Source organism: Aotus nancymaae, unplaced genomic scaffold (genome assembly GCF_030222135.1).
Source record: "Aotus nancymaae isolate 86718 unplaced genomic scaffold, 86718_ANA_hifiasm-v0.15.2.pri h1tg000036l, whole genome shotgun sequence".
NCBI classification, from domain to species: domain Eukaryota; kingdom Metazoa; phylum Chordata; class Mammalia; order Primates; family Aotidae; genus Aotus; species Aotus nancymaae.
This window is the reverse complement of record NW_026988450.1, coordinates 8,539,154-8,556,816: the sequence shown is the minus strand read 5'-3', so window position 1 is coordinate 8,556,816 and position 17,663 is coordinate 8,539,154.

Genomic DNA, 17,663 nt, shown 5'->3' with positions numbered 1-17,663 from the left:
TCTCTACTAAAAATACAAAAAATTAGCTGGGCATGGTGTCGCGCACCTGTAGTCCCAGCTACTCAGGAGGCTGAGGCAGGAGAATTGCCTGAACCCAGGAGGCGGAGGTTGCGGTGAGCCGAGATCATGCCATTGCACTCCAGCCTGGGTAACAAGAGCGAAACTCCATCTCCAAAAAAAAAAAGAGAATTGTATTTGGTTCACGGTTCTGTAGGCTGTACAGGAAGCATGGCACCAGCTTCTACTTCTGGTGAGACCTCAGGCCGCTTCCACTCATAATGAAAGGTGAAGGGGAGTCAGTGTGCAGAGATCACATGGTGAGAGAGAAAGCAAGAGGTAGAAGAGTGAGGTGCCAGCCTCTTTTTTAACAATTGGATCTCATGGGAACTAGTAGAGTGAGAACTCAGTCATTACTGTGAGGACAGCACAAAGCCATTCGTGAGGACTCTTCCCCCATAACCCAAACACCTCCCTCCAGGCCCCACCTCCAACACTGGGGATCACATTTCAACATGAGGTTTGGGGGCCAGATATCCAACTCCAGCACAGCACTGTCATTTACAATTTTGTAGTAAGATGAATTCACTTATAGGATTGAAAAAAAACGCACACAGAAAAGCAATCAAACTCTTCCTTAGATAATATGTACTCTGTATCTTTGAAACCTTCTAGGGAAAAATGAATAAAGCAAAATTCCAAAACAACAAGATAGAGGTAGGTAGTGGTAAAGCTTTCAAATAGGAGTATGTTAAATAAGGTTTAACAAAAGCCTACCCAGTAGCTAATTTTCATTGTGCTCTCTAATGTAGTTTTTAAAAAAATTCAGTATGCACAGATTATAATAATCAAATATATTGTCATATTTTGCCATATTTGTTATATATGACAACCCTCCAGAATTAAGAACGTCCAGTTACCCAGAACTCTTCTTTGTAAAATGAGAATCAGAATTGCTACTTTCAACGACAGGTCCCTAAAGTGGAGATGACACTGTTGCAGCAGAATAGAATGTCAAGGAAAACATATGCTTTGTTTAGTCTGGCAAATTCTTTACCACAACAAGTTAGGTTTCCTCTTGGTGGTCATAATTTTAAGAGCGAAGATTAATTTGACATACAAGAAAGAAGATGTATTGCAGCTTGGAAAGGAGAAAATGGAATTCAGCTAAAGAAAGAAGAGCAGGCTGAACGCTGGCCTCATCACTCACAAAGCAAGACTCTCTCCTTAAGTGTTTTGTTATAAATTAGGAAGGAACACAGTGCTTTTCACTAAATGCCTCAAGAAGAAAAATCACATTTTTTAAGCCAGTGCTGGAAGATGCTTGAAAAATAGGAGCTACAGATTATGAGCATACAATATGGTAAGCAAAATCCCTCCAAACGCAAATCCAAACTGGAGTGTGAGACTGTTACCAATCTCTTTGGAGCTTTCAGTCTTTTTGTCCCTATGTGAAACTGAATAGTAAATTATTATCATATCTGGAAGGTAATTTTATTGTCTAAACGTCTAGAGGTAAAAAAAAAAAAAAAAAAAAAACACACAATAAAAGAAAAAACAAAAGCATTGACGTTAAGTAAGATATCATTGTATTAGAAAATAAGAGAGATTTTCTGTTTTCAAATCGAGGGTTTTTTCTTCTCTCCACAAAGTTATGGAATTGAAAAGATGGCTAGAGAGGGGATGAGAAGTGTGGGCCGCCAGGTTTGTGGTGACCACAGAGCAGATCCTTGCCCTATACCTGGGTCATTCTGCTGTTTTCTGTCCCTTCTCCAAGTGCCCCATTACCTTAGCAAAGCTTCAAGCATAGCTTGATTCTTCAGTAACCATCACAAGAAATATACTTTCAAATTGTTGTCTTGTCTTTTTTTTTTTTTCTTTCCCAATGGCTTAGATGGGTTCCCTGGTGAATTTCTCCACTGATATATTACTAGCATAGTTGATATGTGCTAGTAATATGCAATATAGTCCTAGCAGAATGTCTGCATAGCAGTGTGACACAAACACTATGACACCCATCACATTAAAAACCCCTATGCAGTGGGGAAGACATCTACCAGATGCTGTTTCCCATCATCTCCACAGTCCCAGGAGAAAGTCTGTTCATCCTCAGTATGTTCTGGACACACAGGTTTGTGTTCTGAAACTAGCGATTTTCTTATACAATTCAGTAAGAACTATTTTCACCTGTTTGCACAAACTATCTGAGCCAAATAAATGTACCTGGAAATTCTTTCTCTGGCCAATGATGAGAACACCATGATCAACCAAAGGTAATTTTTCTATTTCTGTTTAGATTTCACTGATATCAAAAACCCCGTTCTCTAACTGGATTTCCTGACTGACATGCTTAAGTGAGATTATCTTCACTTTCAACATCTTCCTCTTCAGTTTTCTAAATCGGGTCACATTCTGAGGAACTAGGGGTTAGGACTTAACCTTCTGACACGATTCAGTCCATCACACTCTTCATGTTTGCAGGAACTTTTCTTACGCTCCCTCAATTCCTTACTGCCTTTTCCATTCTTCAGTTAGCTTATGCATCCCATGCTGCCCTACTTGGGCAGGTCTTATTCCATGCGCCCTTCCATGCCTACACATATTGAAAGCCCTTATTCTTCGCCGAAGACATAACTCAGCTACACTTTCCATCCCTCCAGAAAGACTTAATCATGCCTTAGTCTGTGTTACCATTGTTCCATTCGTTCATAATTGGATTTGTCAAACTGTATCTGCTAAAGTTTTATTTTGTATGCTTGTCTTCCATTAGCTGATGGGTGATATCCTCACGGCCAAGCACAGTTCCTATTTTATAGGAAGTCATCAATGCATATGTTGAATGAGTAAATCATAACTCCTGAATGATTAATTTTTAAATAATTATTAATATCCTCTTGTTACCCTGAAGAGCATTTTTGTATATATCCTCTTAGACAAGAGACGATTTGTGTCTAAAGGTATTGAAAAACTTACCAGTGACTTGGCAAACTGTGCAGAAAATGCAGGAAAACTCCCCACAAGTTGTTAGAGGGAAAATTTATAGTTTAAGGGAGAAAAGTAATTGAAAGTACATCTTAAACAAAATGCTGAAGACCATAATATACCAAACTTCACACTGTTGGTAAAATACATTTTCATTTTCTTGGTGGCTTAGGGAAAAATAATGCTGGAATTGCCTTAATTGTTTATGGAAATTAGATTGCTTTGTCCCTACCGAAAACAATTCCTTAATTATACTCACTCCTAAAGTACTACTTTCTTACCCAGACAGAAATAAATATACCTTTACCTCTTAAAATCATAACATGGCACTGTATGTTCCAGAACCGTATGACTATTTCTCAGACCTTTGCTTTTCTATTAGCTACAACATGCAGAGAGCTCCTAGAGTTTTAGTGCTAGGTATTCAACTGAAACTTACTGCAATTTCAGTTTCCTCCCAAATGATAATCTCATGCCCAAGAATTACCTCTGAGAGACTGCTGTGATAGACACTACTGAACCCCAGGCAGCAGGTGACAAATGATGGCACGATGACATCAGACCGCTCACAGTAAGAAAAGTGACATCAAGATTATTTTCCCCTCCAACTTCCAAATTCTGCATTGAATCTTCTGTAATTTAAAACTAGCTAAATTTTGAGCCACACCCAAGTCTGCACTTCAGGAAACATGCTGAGGTCTTGCTAGAGCCATAATAATCAGTAATGTGGAATCTCATCGCAGCCAGTGGCAACTCCATCCTTAGCTCAGTCTTAAGGTCAAGTCCATTCTTCAGCTCAGACTAAAATATTTGGAGTCATTCTTGAGTCCCGTTTTCTCTCACCAACACTTCCAATCTTTTCAACTCTTTAAAGAAATCCTACTGGTTTTACATTCAATCTATATATAATTCTCTTCTCTCTCTAACGTTACCACTAGCTATTACCACCCTATACTTGAATTAATGCAGTAACTTGCTAAATGAAATGTTCCCCTGCTTCTACCCCTTAATTCTGTAAAGAGAAGCTGGAGTATTTGTCTTAAAATGTGAATCAGATCAAGTCACTCCTCTGTTCAAAAAGCCTTGCCATGGCTCCTCCCCATCTAATTCTGAGTAAACCCCCAATTTTTCTAATGCCTACCTGGAGCAAAGCACCCTCCTGCATTAGTGCTGTCCCGGCTGCATCCTGTGACCCAGTGCTCTTCCTCCAAGCTCTTCCCTTATATTCCTTCACATCCTCCAAGTATAGGTTTAGATGTCACCTTTGAAATGAGGTTGACCCTGACCACATTATTTAAATCACAGGCTGTCCCTCGCACTGTACCCTTATTTCCCTGCTCTGTTCCATTTTCTATTATTTGTAGCACTTATTACCTTCTAACATACAAAGTAATTTCCTTATTCATTAGGCAATTCTCTATTGCCTATCATTTTCTGCCAACACAGAGACCCTCTCAGGGCAGTGATCCAAGTCTGTGTTGTTCACTGATGCATCATAAGTACCTAAAGCAGTATCCAACTCAATATTTCTTGAATGAATGCAAGAATTCAAGATAGTTATGTAAACTAATATTTATTGGCTGAATTGCACCTAGAATTCTAGATGCAATTCTCAGTGGGCTGAAGCTCTGGACTGATCTGATTCTTTTGATCTTGCACTGAAACCTGCCCTACCTGGTGGTAATTCTCTCTATCTTCCTGATGATCACACAACTACTAATGTTCTGAGTAGGTTACTACTAGGTTTTGTGGTAAGTTGAGTACATCATTTTGTTGAATCCTCATAATATCTCAGCAAGGCAGGTAATATTAGCCCCATTTTGCAACTAGTGAACTGAGACTCAGGAAGGTTATAGAACTTTTCCAAGTCACAAAACTAACAACACATCTGTGATTTAAGCCCAGATTTATCAGACTTGCAAGCCCATCCCTCTTTGCCACTACACTAAACAGTCTTCCTCTCTATGTAAGTTCTTTTCTTTAGAAAACGGTACTATTTGAGGTTTAGGAAGAGATATGGTTTTGGAGCCAGAAAATCCAGATTTTAGTTACATATTTGCTGTGCATATTTACATATTTGCACAGCAAATATGTCACTCGGGATCTCTGATCTCTTTATTCTCATACAAAAGGTGAAAACAAAATGTTTGCTTTGCACCTAAATGGCCCAGGTCACTATGACAAAACACAAAAAACACATTATAAAATTGTAAAGTTCTGTTCAACATAAGATTTTCATTTTAATAGATGCATTCCTTGGTGCCTGAGGCTAATATTTGGCACAGAATAGAACTGATCAAAAAGAAATGATGTCAATGAATACTGATTTCAAGTCAGGTATGTAAGAAGCTGGAAAATAATCACTTCATCTCAAGTCCTAACAGGTAAAAACTGAACAAACTGACAAGTCAGCAAGTATTCTTAGCTCTATCGGACAAGTAAAACGTCAGTGGGCAAACTGCTGATCCCACAATTGGAAAGACAGAAAGGCAAATACAAAGAATCATAACTTACAGGAGCAGAAACCCACAAGCGGAAAGCTCCAGGAGAACACATCCACGGGCAGGACAACCCGAACCGTAAATGAGAAGTTAGTTTCTGGAGACTCAGTGTGGACAAGGCTGAAAGACTAAAACTCCACGTTGACCTCCCCATTTTTGTGAGCTTTATCTCCTGGAGCTATACTAGGTTTTCATACTAAATATTAAAGAAAAATCCCCTCATGCCATGCCTCCAGCAAAGGAGGGAAACAATCATTTTAAGGTATGCTAGAGCACTTTGATCTTAACAAGGTCTACCCTCCAGAGAAACTAGCTAACCTCAGACAAACCTCCTGGGGCATTATTAGAGCCTAACTGATCTGGGGGAAAGGATGATATCCAACTCGAGCCTCCTCTAGCCTTCACACAGGGGTGAAAAATACTCAACTTCAGCCCACTCTAGTCATTTCCGACCCACCTAAGCAGGGATTGAGAGGGAGCATAACTGGGAAATATCTGTGAAGTTCACAATCTATAGGCACAGGCTTGTGAAAAGACTAAAATCTAATCAGAGGACCATAGTACACTCTTCCCCTACTGAATGCCTTACCACCACAATACTAAAGGCCTATTTATAGCAGTTCCTTTTACCCAGTACTCAATATATGACTGTCAAGATAAAAGATCAAGGCATACTAAAAGGCCAAAAACAGTTTTAAGAGACAGAGAAAGCATCAGAACTAGTATTAGATATGACAGGGATGTTGGAATTATCAGATTGGGAATTTAACAAAGCTGTGATTAATATGCTAAGGGCTCTAGTAAAGTAGGAAATGTGCAAGAACAGATGGACAATGTAAGCAGAGAAATAAAAATCATAAGAAACCACAAAAAGAATACTAGAAATCAAAAACACTATAATAGAGAATGCCATCGATGGGTTTATTGACAGACTGGACACAGCTGAAGAGAGAATCTCTGAACTTGAAGATATGTCAATAGAAAGTTCCAAATCAAAAAATTAATGAAAAAAACTGGAAAAATGGAGCAGAATATCCTAGATCTATGAGACAACTACAAAAGATATTAACATATTCATACTAACGGGAAGATAAGGAGAAGAAAGAAAGAAACAGAAAAATATGTGACACAATAATGACTGAGAATTTCCCAAAATCAATGTCAGACACCAAAACACAGATTCAGGAAGCTCAGAGAACATGAGGCGGGATAAATGTAAAACACACACACACACACACACACACACACACACACACACCCCTAAACATAACATATTCAAACTGCAGAAAATAAAGGCAAAGAAAGAGTCTTGAAAAAAGTCAGAGGGAAAAAAATACCTTACCTATGAGGAAGCAAAGGTAAAAATTACACCTGATGTCTCAAAAACTACAGAACCAAAAAGAAAGTAGAGGGAAGTATTTAAGATTTTGAGAGAGAAAAATAAACATAACCTAGAATTCTGTACCTGGAAGAATTATCTTTCAAAAGTGAAGGAGAAATAAAGATTTTCTTAGACAAACACCGAAGGAATTGGTAGCCTTGCATCAATGTGCCTTGCAGAAATGTTACAGAAAACTTATCAGAAGAATTGTTTGTCAGAAACTCAGATCTACATAAAGAAAGGAAGAGTATCAGTGAAGTAATAAGTGAATGTAAAATAAACACTTTTTTAATCCTTAATTGATCTAGTAGATACAATTTGTTCAAAAAAATAATAGCAATGTATTCATATATATATGAATATATATATTCATATTCATATCATACATATATATATGTATATATATGATATGGTTTGGCTGTGTCCCCGCTCAATTCTCATCTTGAATTGTAGCTCCCATAATTGCCTTGTGTGTGGGAGTGACTCAGTGGGAGATAATTGAATCAGGTGGGCAATTTGCCCCATACTGTTATTGTGGTAGTGAATAAGTCTTATGAGAGCTGATGATTTTATAAGAGCAAATTCCTTTCACTTGGCTCTTATTCTCCTGTCTCTGCTGCCACATGAGATGTGCCTTTTGTCTTCTGCCGGGATTCTGAAGCTTCTTCAGCCACATGGAATTGTGAGTCCATTAAACCTCTTTCTTTTGTAAACTGCCCAATCTCAGGTATGTCTTTATCAGCAGGATGAAAACTGACTAATAAGCTTATGTATAAGTGAAATAAATGGCAGAAATTAAAAAGAGAGGTGAAGGAATTAGAATAAAGTACTTGGCATTATCTATAAAGCAGTAGAAGGTTATTTGAAAGAAGACTTGGATTAGTTGTAAATATATATTGCAAACTTTAGAGCAACCATTGAAAGAAGCATGACTGGTGTGCTAAGAAAGAAAGAAAATGGAATCACTTGCAATGCTCCATTAAAATCACAAAAAGTAAAAGAATGGAAAACAGAAACAATAAGAAAATCAGTAACAAATACAATAGATAGTAGACCTACTATATTAATAATTACATTAAACACCTATAATCAGATTAGATCAAAAAACATGGTGCAAGTTTATGTTATCAAAAAGAAGTCCACTTTAACTATCAAAACAAATATAAATTAAAAGTAAAGAGATGGAGAAAGATGTAAAAGATATATTAAGTCAGCACTAATCAAAAAAAAGTGAGAATAGCTATGTTAATTTCAGACCAAACACACTTCAGAGCAAGAAAAGATATCAGAGATTAAATAGCATAAATGCATGTTTTTCCCCAAAAAATAATAAAGTCCTATATATAACTATAGTTGTAAATGAGGGTCTCTAATAGAGTAGTTAAGGTTAAATGAGGTAATAAAATTGTGGTCTGATAGGATGAGTGCTCTAATCTAGTCCTAATTTATTCCTACACCGACAGCCCTCATCAGAAACTGAATTTGCCAGCACCTTGGCCATAGAATTCTAGCATCCAAGACTGGGGTAGGAAAAAATGTCTGTCATTTAAGCTACCCTGTTTGTAGTATTTTGTTATAGCAGCCCAAGCAGACAGGGATAAAGGCACTTCATAATGATAATTGATTTTCCAAGAAGACATATAATCATTGTGTATACACATAAAACTAGAGCATCAAAATGTATAAGGTGAAAACTGTTAGAACCATAAAGAGAAACAGATGAACCCACCATTACAGTTGAAGACTTTAAAGCCTCCCTATCAGAAATGGACAGATCCACTAGGCAGAAAAGCAGTAAGCACAAAGTTGATCTAAGCAGCATCATCATCAATTACCTGTATAAAATGGACATGTCTGGACTACATCAACTAACAATAGCAGAATACACCTTCTTCTCAAGCTCATACAGAACATTTATCAAGATAGATCACATCCTGGTTTATAAATCACACCTTAACAAATTTAAAACAATGGAAATAATTAAATATTTGCCCTCAAAATACAGTGAAATTAAACTAGAATTCAATAACAGGAAGATGACCGAGCAATTCCAAAATATTTGGTGATTAAACAAAACACTTTTAAATAGCATATGAGTCAAAGAAATCTCAAGATAAATTTTTAAATATTTTGAACTAAATGAAAATGAAAACACAACTTATCAAAATATATGGGAGACAATAAAAGCAATGCTTAGAGGGAAATGTATAGCACTGAATACATATATTAAAAATAAGAAAGATCTAAAATTAATAATTTGAGCTTTCATCTTAGGAAACTAGAAAATGAAGGGCAAATTAAATCCCTAGTAAGCATAAGAAAATAAATAATAAAAATTATAACAGAAATCAATGAAATTAGAAACAGTAAATCAATAGAGAAAATCAATGAAACTAAAGGTGCATTCTTTGACAAGACGAATAAAATTGATAAATCTTTAGCCAGGGTAATTAAGAGAAAAATGAATTATTAATATCAAAAATAAGAGAGAGATCCAAGATGGCTGATCACTAGCAGCTCGGGCACATAGCTCCTAGTGAAAGCGTAGAGAACGAGAGGACGCCACACTTTCAGACGAATATTTGTTGCTCATGGACCAGGAGATTCCCAATGCAGGAGCCCCACGGGTCGCCAGAGTAACTCTTGTGGCCGGTGTGGCGGTTTTGCTGGCGCCTTAGCGCAGCAGTTCTAGGTGCAGAGTCCGGAGATTCCCAGGCAGAAAAGCACCATCAATCTTAACACCGCTGTTTTGGCCGGCGTAGTGGATTGCTCAGATTTCGGTGCTGGGAATCAAAAGCTGGACGTTCGCTCAGAGACCTAGTTAGAAAGTCGGTAATTACAAAGACAACAGAGGGATAAATATATAATGAAGAGAAGAAACCAGCCTAAAAAGGCAGAGAATACTCAAAATCAGAATGCCTCTCCCTCTACAGGGGATTGCAATTCCTCATCAGTAACGGAACAAAGCTTAATGGAGAATGAGTGTGTTCCAATAACAGAAGCAGGCTTCAAAATGTGGGTGATAAGAAACTTCCGTGAATTAAAAGAACTTGTTCTAACCCAACGCAAAGAAACTAAGAACCTTGAAAAAAGGTTTGACGAAATGCTAACGAGAATGGACAATTTAGAGAGGAATATAAGTGAATTGATGGAGCTGAAAAATACAACACGAGAACTTCACGAAGTATGCACAAGTTTAAACAGTCGAATTGATCAAGCAGAAGAAAGGATATCAGAAGTCGAGGACCAGCTCAGTGAAATGAAACGAGAAGACAAGATTGGAGAAAAAAGGATAAAAAGGAATGAGAAAAGTCTCCAGGAAATATGGGACTATGTGAAAAGACCTAATTTATGTTTGATAGGTGTACCTGAATGTGACGAAGAGAATGAATCCAAGTTGGAAAATACTCTTCAGGATATCATTCAGGAAAACTTTCCCAACCTGGCAAGGCAGGGTAATATTCAACTCCAGGTAATACAGAGAACACCACAAAGATATTCTTCAAGAAGACCAACCCCAAGGCACATAATTGCCAGATTTATTAGGGTTGAAATGAAGGAGAAAATACTAAGGGCAGCCAGAGAGAAAGGTCAGGTTACCCATAAAGGGAAACCTATCAGACTTACAGCAGATCTCTCAGCAGAAACCCTGCAAGCCAGAAAAGAGTGGGGACCAATATTTAATATCCTTAAAGAAAAGAACTTTCAACCCAGAATTTCACATCCAGCCAAACTAAGCTTTATGAGCGAAGGAAAAATTAAATCTTTTGTGAACAAACAAGTACTTAGAGACTTCACCACCACCAGACCTGCTTTACAAGAGCTTCTGAAAGAAGCACTATATATATAAAGGAACAACCAATATCAGCCTTTCCAAAAATATATCAAAAAGCAAAGAGCATTAACACAGTGAAAAATGTACACCAACTAATGGGCAAAACAGCCAGCTAGCATCAAATGGCAGTATTAAAGTTATATATATTCTAATTGGATAAAAAGCCAAAACCCATCAGTATACTGCATCCAGACCCATCTCACATGCAACAATACACAAAGACTCAAAACAAAGAGAAGGAGGAAGATTTACCATCCAAACAGAGAGTAAAAATAAACAAATGAACAAAAAGCAGGAGATGCAATTCTCGCCTCTGATAAAGTAGACTTTAAAGCAACAAAGATCAAAAGAGGCAAAGAAGGACATGTCATAATGGCAAAAGGATCAATGTAACAAGAAGAGCTAACGATTCTATAGATCAACCAGACAGAAAATTAACAAGAACATCCAGGACTTGAACTCAGACCCGGAACAAGTAAACTTAATAAACATTTATAGAACTCTCCACTTCAAATACACAAAACATACATTACCACCTCACACCTAAACCAAAAGTGACTACATAATTGGAAGTAAATCACTCCTCAGTAATTGCATAGCATTTCATAGGTTTAAATGAAATATTGGTTGGCTGCTTGTTTGTTATTTTCTTCCCTTATTCCTTCCTGTCTACATCATTAAGTATAATTATTGGTATAAAAGTGGTTTTCAATACCCATTACTAAATTGCATTCTAGCCTGGGCAAGAAAGCAATACTCCCATTCTCTCTCTCTCTTTCTCTTCCTTTTTCTTCCCCTTCTTCATTCTTTCTTTCTAAAAAAAAAAAAAAAAAAAGTAAAAAAGAGGCCATTCTAAAACAGAAAGCACCAACCAGCCTAGCTGGGTTTATTGGTGAATTCTACAAAATATTTGAGAGAGAGATTATACCAGTTCTCTACAATCTCTTTCAGGAGATAGAAACAGAGGGACCACTTCCTAACTCATTCTATGAAACCAGTATTATCCTAATATTAAAATGAGGCAGTGACATTGTAAGAAAAGACCAATATCTCTCATAAAACACTCAACAAAATAGCAACAAATCAAATCCAACAACATATAAAAAGAGTAACATATTACAAGCAAGTGGGATTCATTTCAGGTAGGCAAGTCTGTTTCAACATTCAAAAATCAATTAATATAACTCATTACATTAAGAGACTAATAAAAAAATCAAATAATCATATCAATAGATGCAGAAAATGCATTTGATGAAATCCAACACATGTGTATGATAAAACTCTCAGTAAAGGAGGAACAGAGGGAACTTTCTCAACTTGATTAATAATATCTATAAGTCAGCTAACATTACTTACTAGTGAGAAACTAGTAGCTTTCCTGTTATGATCAGGAACAAGGCAAGGATGTCCCCTCTTACCCCTGCTTTTCAACATTATATTGGAAGCCGTAGCTAATGCAATAAAAAAGGAAAAGGAAATAAAAGGTTGCAGACAAGGAAGGAAGGAAAGAAAGAAAACTTTGTTCATAGATGACATGATGGTCTATTCAGAAAATCCCAAGGAATTAGCAAAAAACCTTTTGGAACTAAACAGAAATTATAGCAATGTTGCAAGATACAAGGTTAATGTGAGTGACTTTCCATAAATCAGCAATGAACTAGTGAACTTTGAAATTAAAATTACAGCACAGTTTGCATTAGCTCCCCTCAAAAATAAAATACTTAGGTTTAACTGTAACGAAATATGTATAATATCTATATATGGAAAACTAAAAACTCTGAAAAGAATCAAAGCAGAATGAAATAAATGAAGAGGTATTCCATGTTAATCAAAAGGAAGATTCAATGTTGACAAGATGGTAGATCTTCTCAACTTCATCTATAGATTCAACACAATTCCAATCAAAATTCCAGCAAGTCATTTTGTATATATCAACAAACTAATTCTGAAGTTTATATAGAAAGTCAAAAGATAAAAAATAACCAGCATAATATTGAAAGAGAAGAACAAAGTTGGAAGACTGACACTACTTCACTTCAAGACTTACATGAAGCTACCATAATTAGAGAGTATAGTACTGGCAAAAGAAAAGACATATAAATCTATGAAAGAGAATAAAGAGCCAAGAAATAGTCCCATATTAATGTAGTCAACTGCTCTTAGGCAACAGAACAAAGGCAATACAATGGAGAAAAGGAGAAAGGGTATCCTTTTCAATGAATAGTGTTGAAACAACCTGATTTCCACATGCAAAAAAAGAGAGAGAGAGAGAGACAGAGAATCTAGACACAGATCTTACACTCATCACAAACTCAAAGTGGATCATAGACCTAAATTTAGGAACAACACAAAACTATAAAACTCTTAAAAGATAACATAGGAAAAAACACCTAGATGATCTTGGGCATGATGATGACTTTTTAGATACAACACCAAGGCATGATCAATGAAAGAAAAAATTGATAAACTGATCTGTACTAAAGTTAAAAACTGCTGCTCTGTGAAAGCCACTGTCTAGAGAATGGGAAGATAATTTACAGAAAAGAAGAAAATATTTACATTGAAAAAGGTACTGTTATCTATAATGTACAAAGAACATTTAAAGCTCAACAATAAGAAAACAAAAAGGCTGGTTAAAAACTGAGCACAAGACGTGAACAGACACATCACCAAAGAATATTTACAAATGGACAATAAACATATGCAAGGATGTTCTACATCACATATCATTAAGGAAATGCAAACTAAAACAATAATGAAATATTGGTGAAATACATCCCCATGAGAATGGCCAACATCTAAAACACTGACAACACCAAATAGTGGTGAAGATATGGAGCAACTTCCATCATCCAAGACTGGAAGAAAAGAAACGTCTGTCATTTAAGCTACCCTGTTTGTAGCATTTTGTTATGGCTACAATAGGTTAGCTTAAATGATAGATATTTCTTTTATGTGGCCATAACAAATGCCACAAACACGGTAGCTTAAATGACAAAATGACAATTAAAATGACAATTTTGTATTTGTGGGAATACAAAACGGTACAGCAGCTTTGAAAGACAGTTTAGCAGTTTCTGACAAAGTTAAACATACTTTTAACATGTTATCCAGAAATTGATCACCTTGGTATTTACTCACATGAATTGAATACTTATATCCCACAAAAAAACCTGCACACAGATATTTACAGCAGCTTTATTCATAATTGCCAAAACTTGGAAGCAAATAAGATGTCCTTCAATAGGTGAATGGATCAATAACTCTGGTACGTCCAGACAATAGAATAGTATTTGGTGATAAAAAGAAATGAGCTAATAGCCACTAAAAGACATGGAAGAAACTTAAATGCATAATTTTTAAGAGAAAGAAGCTAATCTAAAAAGGCCATATACCACACGAATTCAACTACATGACATTCCGGAAAAGTCAAAACTATAAAGATAATGAAAGGATCAGTGGCTGTCAAGGGTTGAGGGGAGGGAGAGTTGAATAGGCAGAGCACAAAGGATTTTTAGGGCAGTGAAATTATGTACAATTCTATAATGGTGAAAACACTTCATTATACATTTGTCCAAACCCACAGAATGTACAGCACCAAAACTGTTGTAAACTATGGACTCTAGGTGATCATGATGTGTTAATGTAGGTTCATGGATTATAACAAATGCATTACTCTAGAAGGGATTTTTATAGTAGGCAGGATTCTGTCTATTTGGGAGCCGAAAGTATATGGAAAATCTCTGTACTTTCTGCTGAAGTTTGCTGTGAACATAATAGTCCTGTAAAAAATAAAGTATATTTAGCCGGGCGCGGTGGCTCACGCCTGTAATCCCAGCACTTTGGGAGGCCAAGGCGGGTGGATCACGAGGTCAAGAGATCGAGACCAGCCTGGTCAACATGGTGAAACCCCGTCTCTACTAAAAATACAAAAAATTAGCTGGGCATGGTGGTGCGTGCCTGTAATCCCAGCTACTCAGGAGGCTGAGGCAGGAGAATTGCCTGAACCCAGGAGGCGGAGGTTGCGGTGAGCCGAGATCACGCCATTGCACTCCAGCCTGGGTAACAAGAGCGAAACTCCGTTTCAAAAAATAATAATAATAAAGTCTATTTAAAAATGAAAGGACTGAAGTCTGTTTCTGCTGTAATAAAAATGTGTTTTTTTTTAAATTTTTTTAACAACAGATGCTGGTGAGGCTGCAGAGAAAAGGAAATGCTTATACACTGTTGGTGGGAATATAAATTAGTTCAGCCACTGTAGAAAGTAGTTTGGAGATTTGTCAAATAATTTTAAAAAGAGCTACCGTTTGACCCAGCAATCCCATTACTGGGTATACACCTGTATTAGTCCATTGTCATGCCTCGAAAAGGAACTGCCTGAGACTGCATATATAATAATTTTTCTCCAAGTATTAGCACAGTATTCTCTAAATTGTTTTACTTCTTAAAAAAATGAAAGTAATTTTTTAAAGAAAACACTAGGTAGAACAACCTAGACAAATTTTAGATTTCTTTAAGATTTCTTTATTGCCTTCTTAGAGTCTCCGACATGCTAATGTGCACTGAGAATCTCTAGGATGTGTTTACAATCCAATATTTCCCAAGCAAGTTTGACCAATGATCTTTCTTTTAATCATGGAACATCAGATACTATCTCACAAGACAACAGTGTCCAGAGGAAAACAGTTTGAGAATGCTGACCAAGACTAGCCATTTATTAAAATGCAGACAGATCACAGGAGTTCACTTTTGAACACATTATAGTGCAACTCCAAGGCTTTCTCTCATTGGAAGTAAGTAGGACAGTATCATCATCAGCAAAACAGTGACTCATCAGAAACAAGAGACAGAAGAAATAGTTGCCGTAATATCTTTAACAGGAAAAAACAGCTTCTCATCTAATTCCTGTGTTTTTTCCAAACTCAGCCTGGAGGCAGAAATTGACAAGTGACTATAATTCACAAGGAAGATAAAGAAAAACTATTCTGTCAAGTATTTGAACTCCTAGGAAAACGTAGACATTAGCAGAATTCATTGAAAAAAAGATATTGATAGTTATAACTATCTGGGATCTCTTCAACAACTTAATTTTCTAAAAGAGAACCTGCTTGTTTCCCATAGCTGTTTTCAAACGAAGACAACCAATCTTTTGTAAGGGGGCAGGTAAAAATATTAATTAAACAGAAAGCAATCATTTAAGACTACATATAGTGTATATTCTAATGAGACAGAAAATAATATAAGACAAAATGAGTCGTAGCCTTAGCCAGTGAGACAGGCCAGGTCCTGCACAACCTAATTTTTCAAGGCTGCAGCAAAGACTCCTGAGCAGCATTATATCCTGCTCATGGCCGGAACTGTAACAATGGCTCTAACTAGTCTCCAGATGGAGAATGGTCTCTGTACTGGATTGAATGGTGTCCCCTGAAATAACATATCTCCATGAAGGGATGAATGAAGAAAATGTAGTACATATATACACAATGGAATATTATTTATTCAGCCATAAATAGAATAAAATCCTGTCATTTGCAGCATCAATGGAACTGGAGGACATCATAAGTGAAATAAGCCAGGCACAGAAAGACAAATATTGAATGTTCTCACTCCTATGTGGGAGCTAAAAAAAAAGGAACTCATGGAGAGAGAGAGTAGAAGGACGGTTATCAGACGCTAGGAATGGTAGTAGGGAGGAGAAATAGATTTTTTAATGGGTACAAAAATACAGTTAGAAGAAATAAGATTTAGTGTTCAGTAGCACAATCGGGTGACTATAGTTAATAATTTATTATGTGTTTCAAAATAGCTAAAAGAGTGAAATTGGATTGTTCCAATTGGATTGGTATTAAAATATCATATGTACCCCATAAATATGCACAGCTATTATATACCCATAATAATTTCTTAAAAATCCTATCTACCCAGAAACTGTAAATGTGACCTTATTTAGAAGTGGTCTTTGCAGGTGTGATCAAATTAAGATGAGACCATACTGGTATGAGGTAGACTCTAAATCAAGTGTGACTGACGTCCTTCTAAGTAGAGGGAACTTTGACACACACACAAATACCACCACGTGAAGCCAGAGGCAGGGACTGAAGTGATGAGTTCACAGGAACACCGAGGATTGCCAACAACCACCAGAAGGTGGACAGAGGCATGGAACGTATTCTCCCTCAGTGCTCTCAGAAAGACCCAACCCTGTCTTAATTTAGGATTTCTGGCCAGCAGAACTGTGAGGGAATCGATTTCGGAGGTCTTAAACCGCAATGTTGCAGCAGTCCTAGGAAATGAATACAATCAGACTGGGTTTTAGAAAAACATTCCAACCTGATTGCTGCTTTTTTTTTCCTAGCTCCTTTTAACTAAAATGTGGAGGCCTCTTGGCAAAGTGTGCCCACTATGGCCATTTTTGGTTGTGGTTACGCTTACCAACATCCACCCCACTCACCACCCTCAAAGCCAGTCCACCTTTCGAGAGACAGAGATGCACCATTGACTAGAATTTTAGAGCCCTCTGAGTGTCTGTGCCCTGAGGCTCTCATCTGTTTTAAGGTGGGAGGCTTGAGCTTGTTCTGGAACTAAACTTGGATAAAGGAGCTCTATCATAACTGGCAGCACAGAAGATGGACTTTATCTTATGCCAACTTCTGGCTGACATCTAAGAGACAATAGTTTGTTGTTTGTTTTTATGTTTTTATTTTTCTTTAACTGAACTGCTGGCCAGCTCATGATTTGATCAGCCTATGAGCTCTAATGTCAGTGACATTCTCATTGCTGAGAATGACATTGAAGAGAGAGCATTTAAAGGCCAGAGGCTCCAGATGGCATGGAAAACACAGTTGATGGCAGGAACACAGGGATTGTGCTCTGATTACCAGGAGAAGCCTGAGGCAGCATAGATAGATTTCATGATGACATAGCTCAGGAATCCTCTTCGCCCAAGTGGAAGTGCTCCAACATGTTT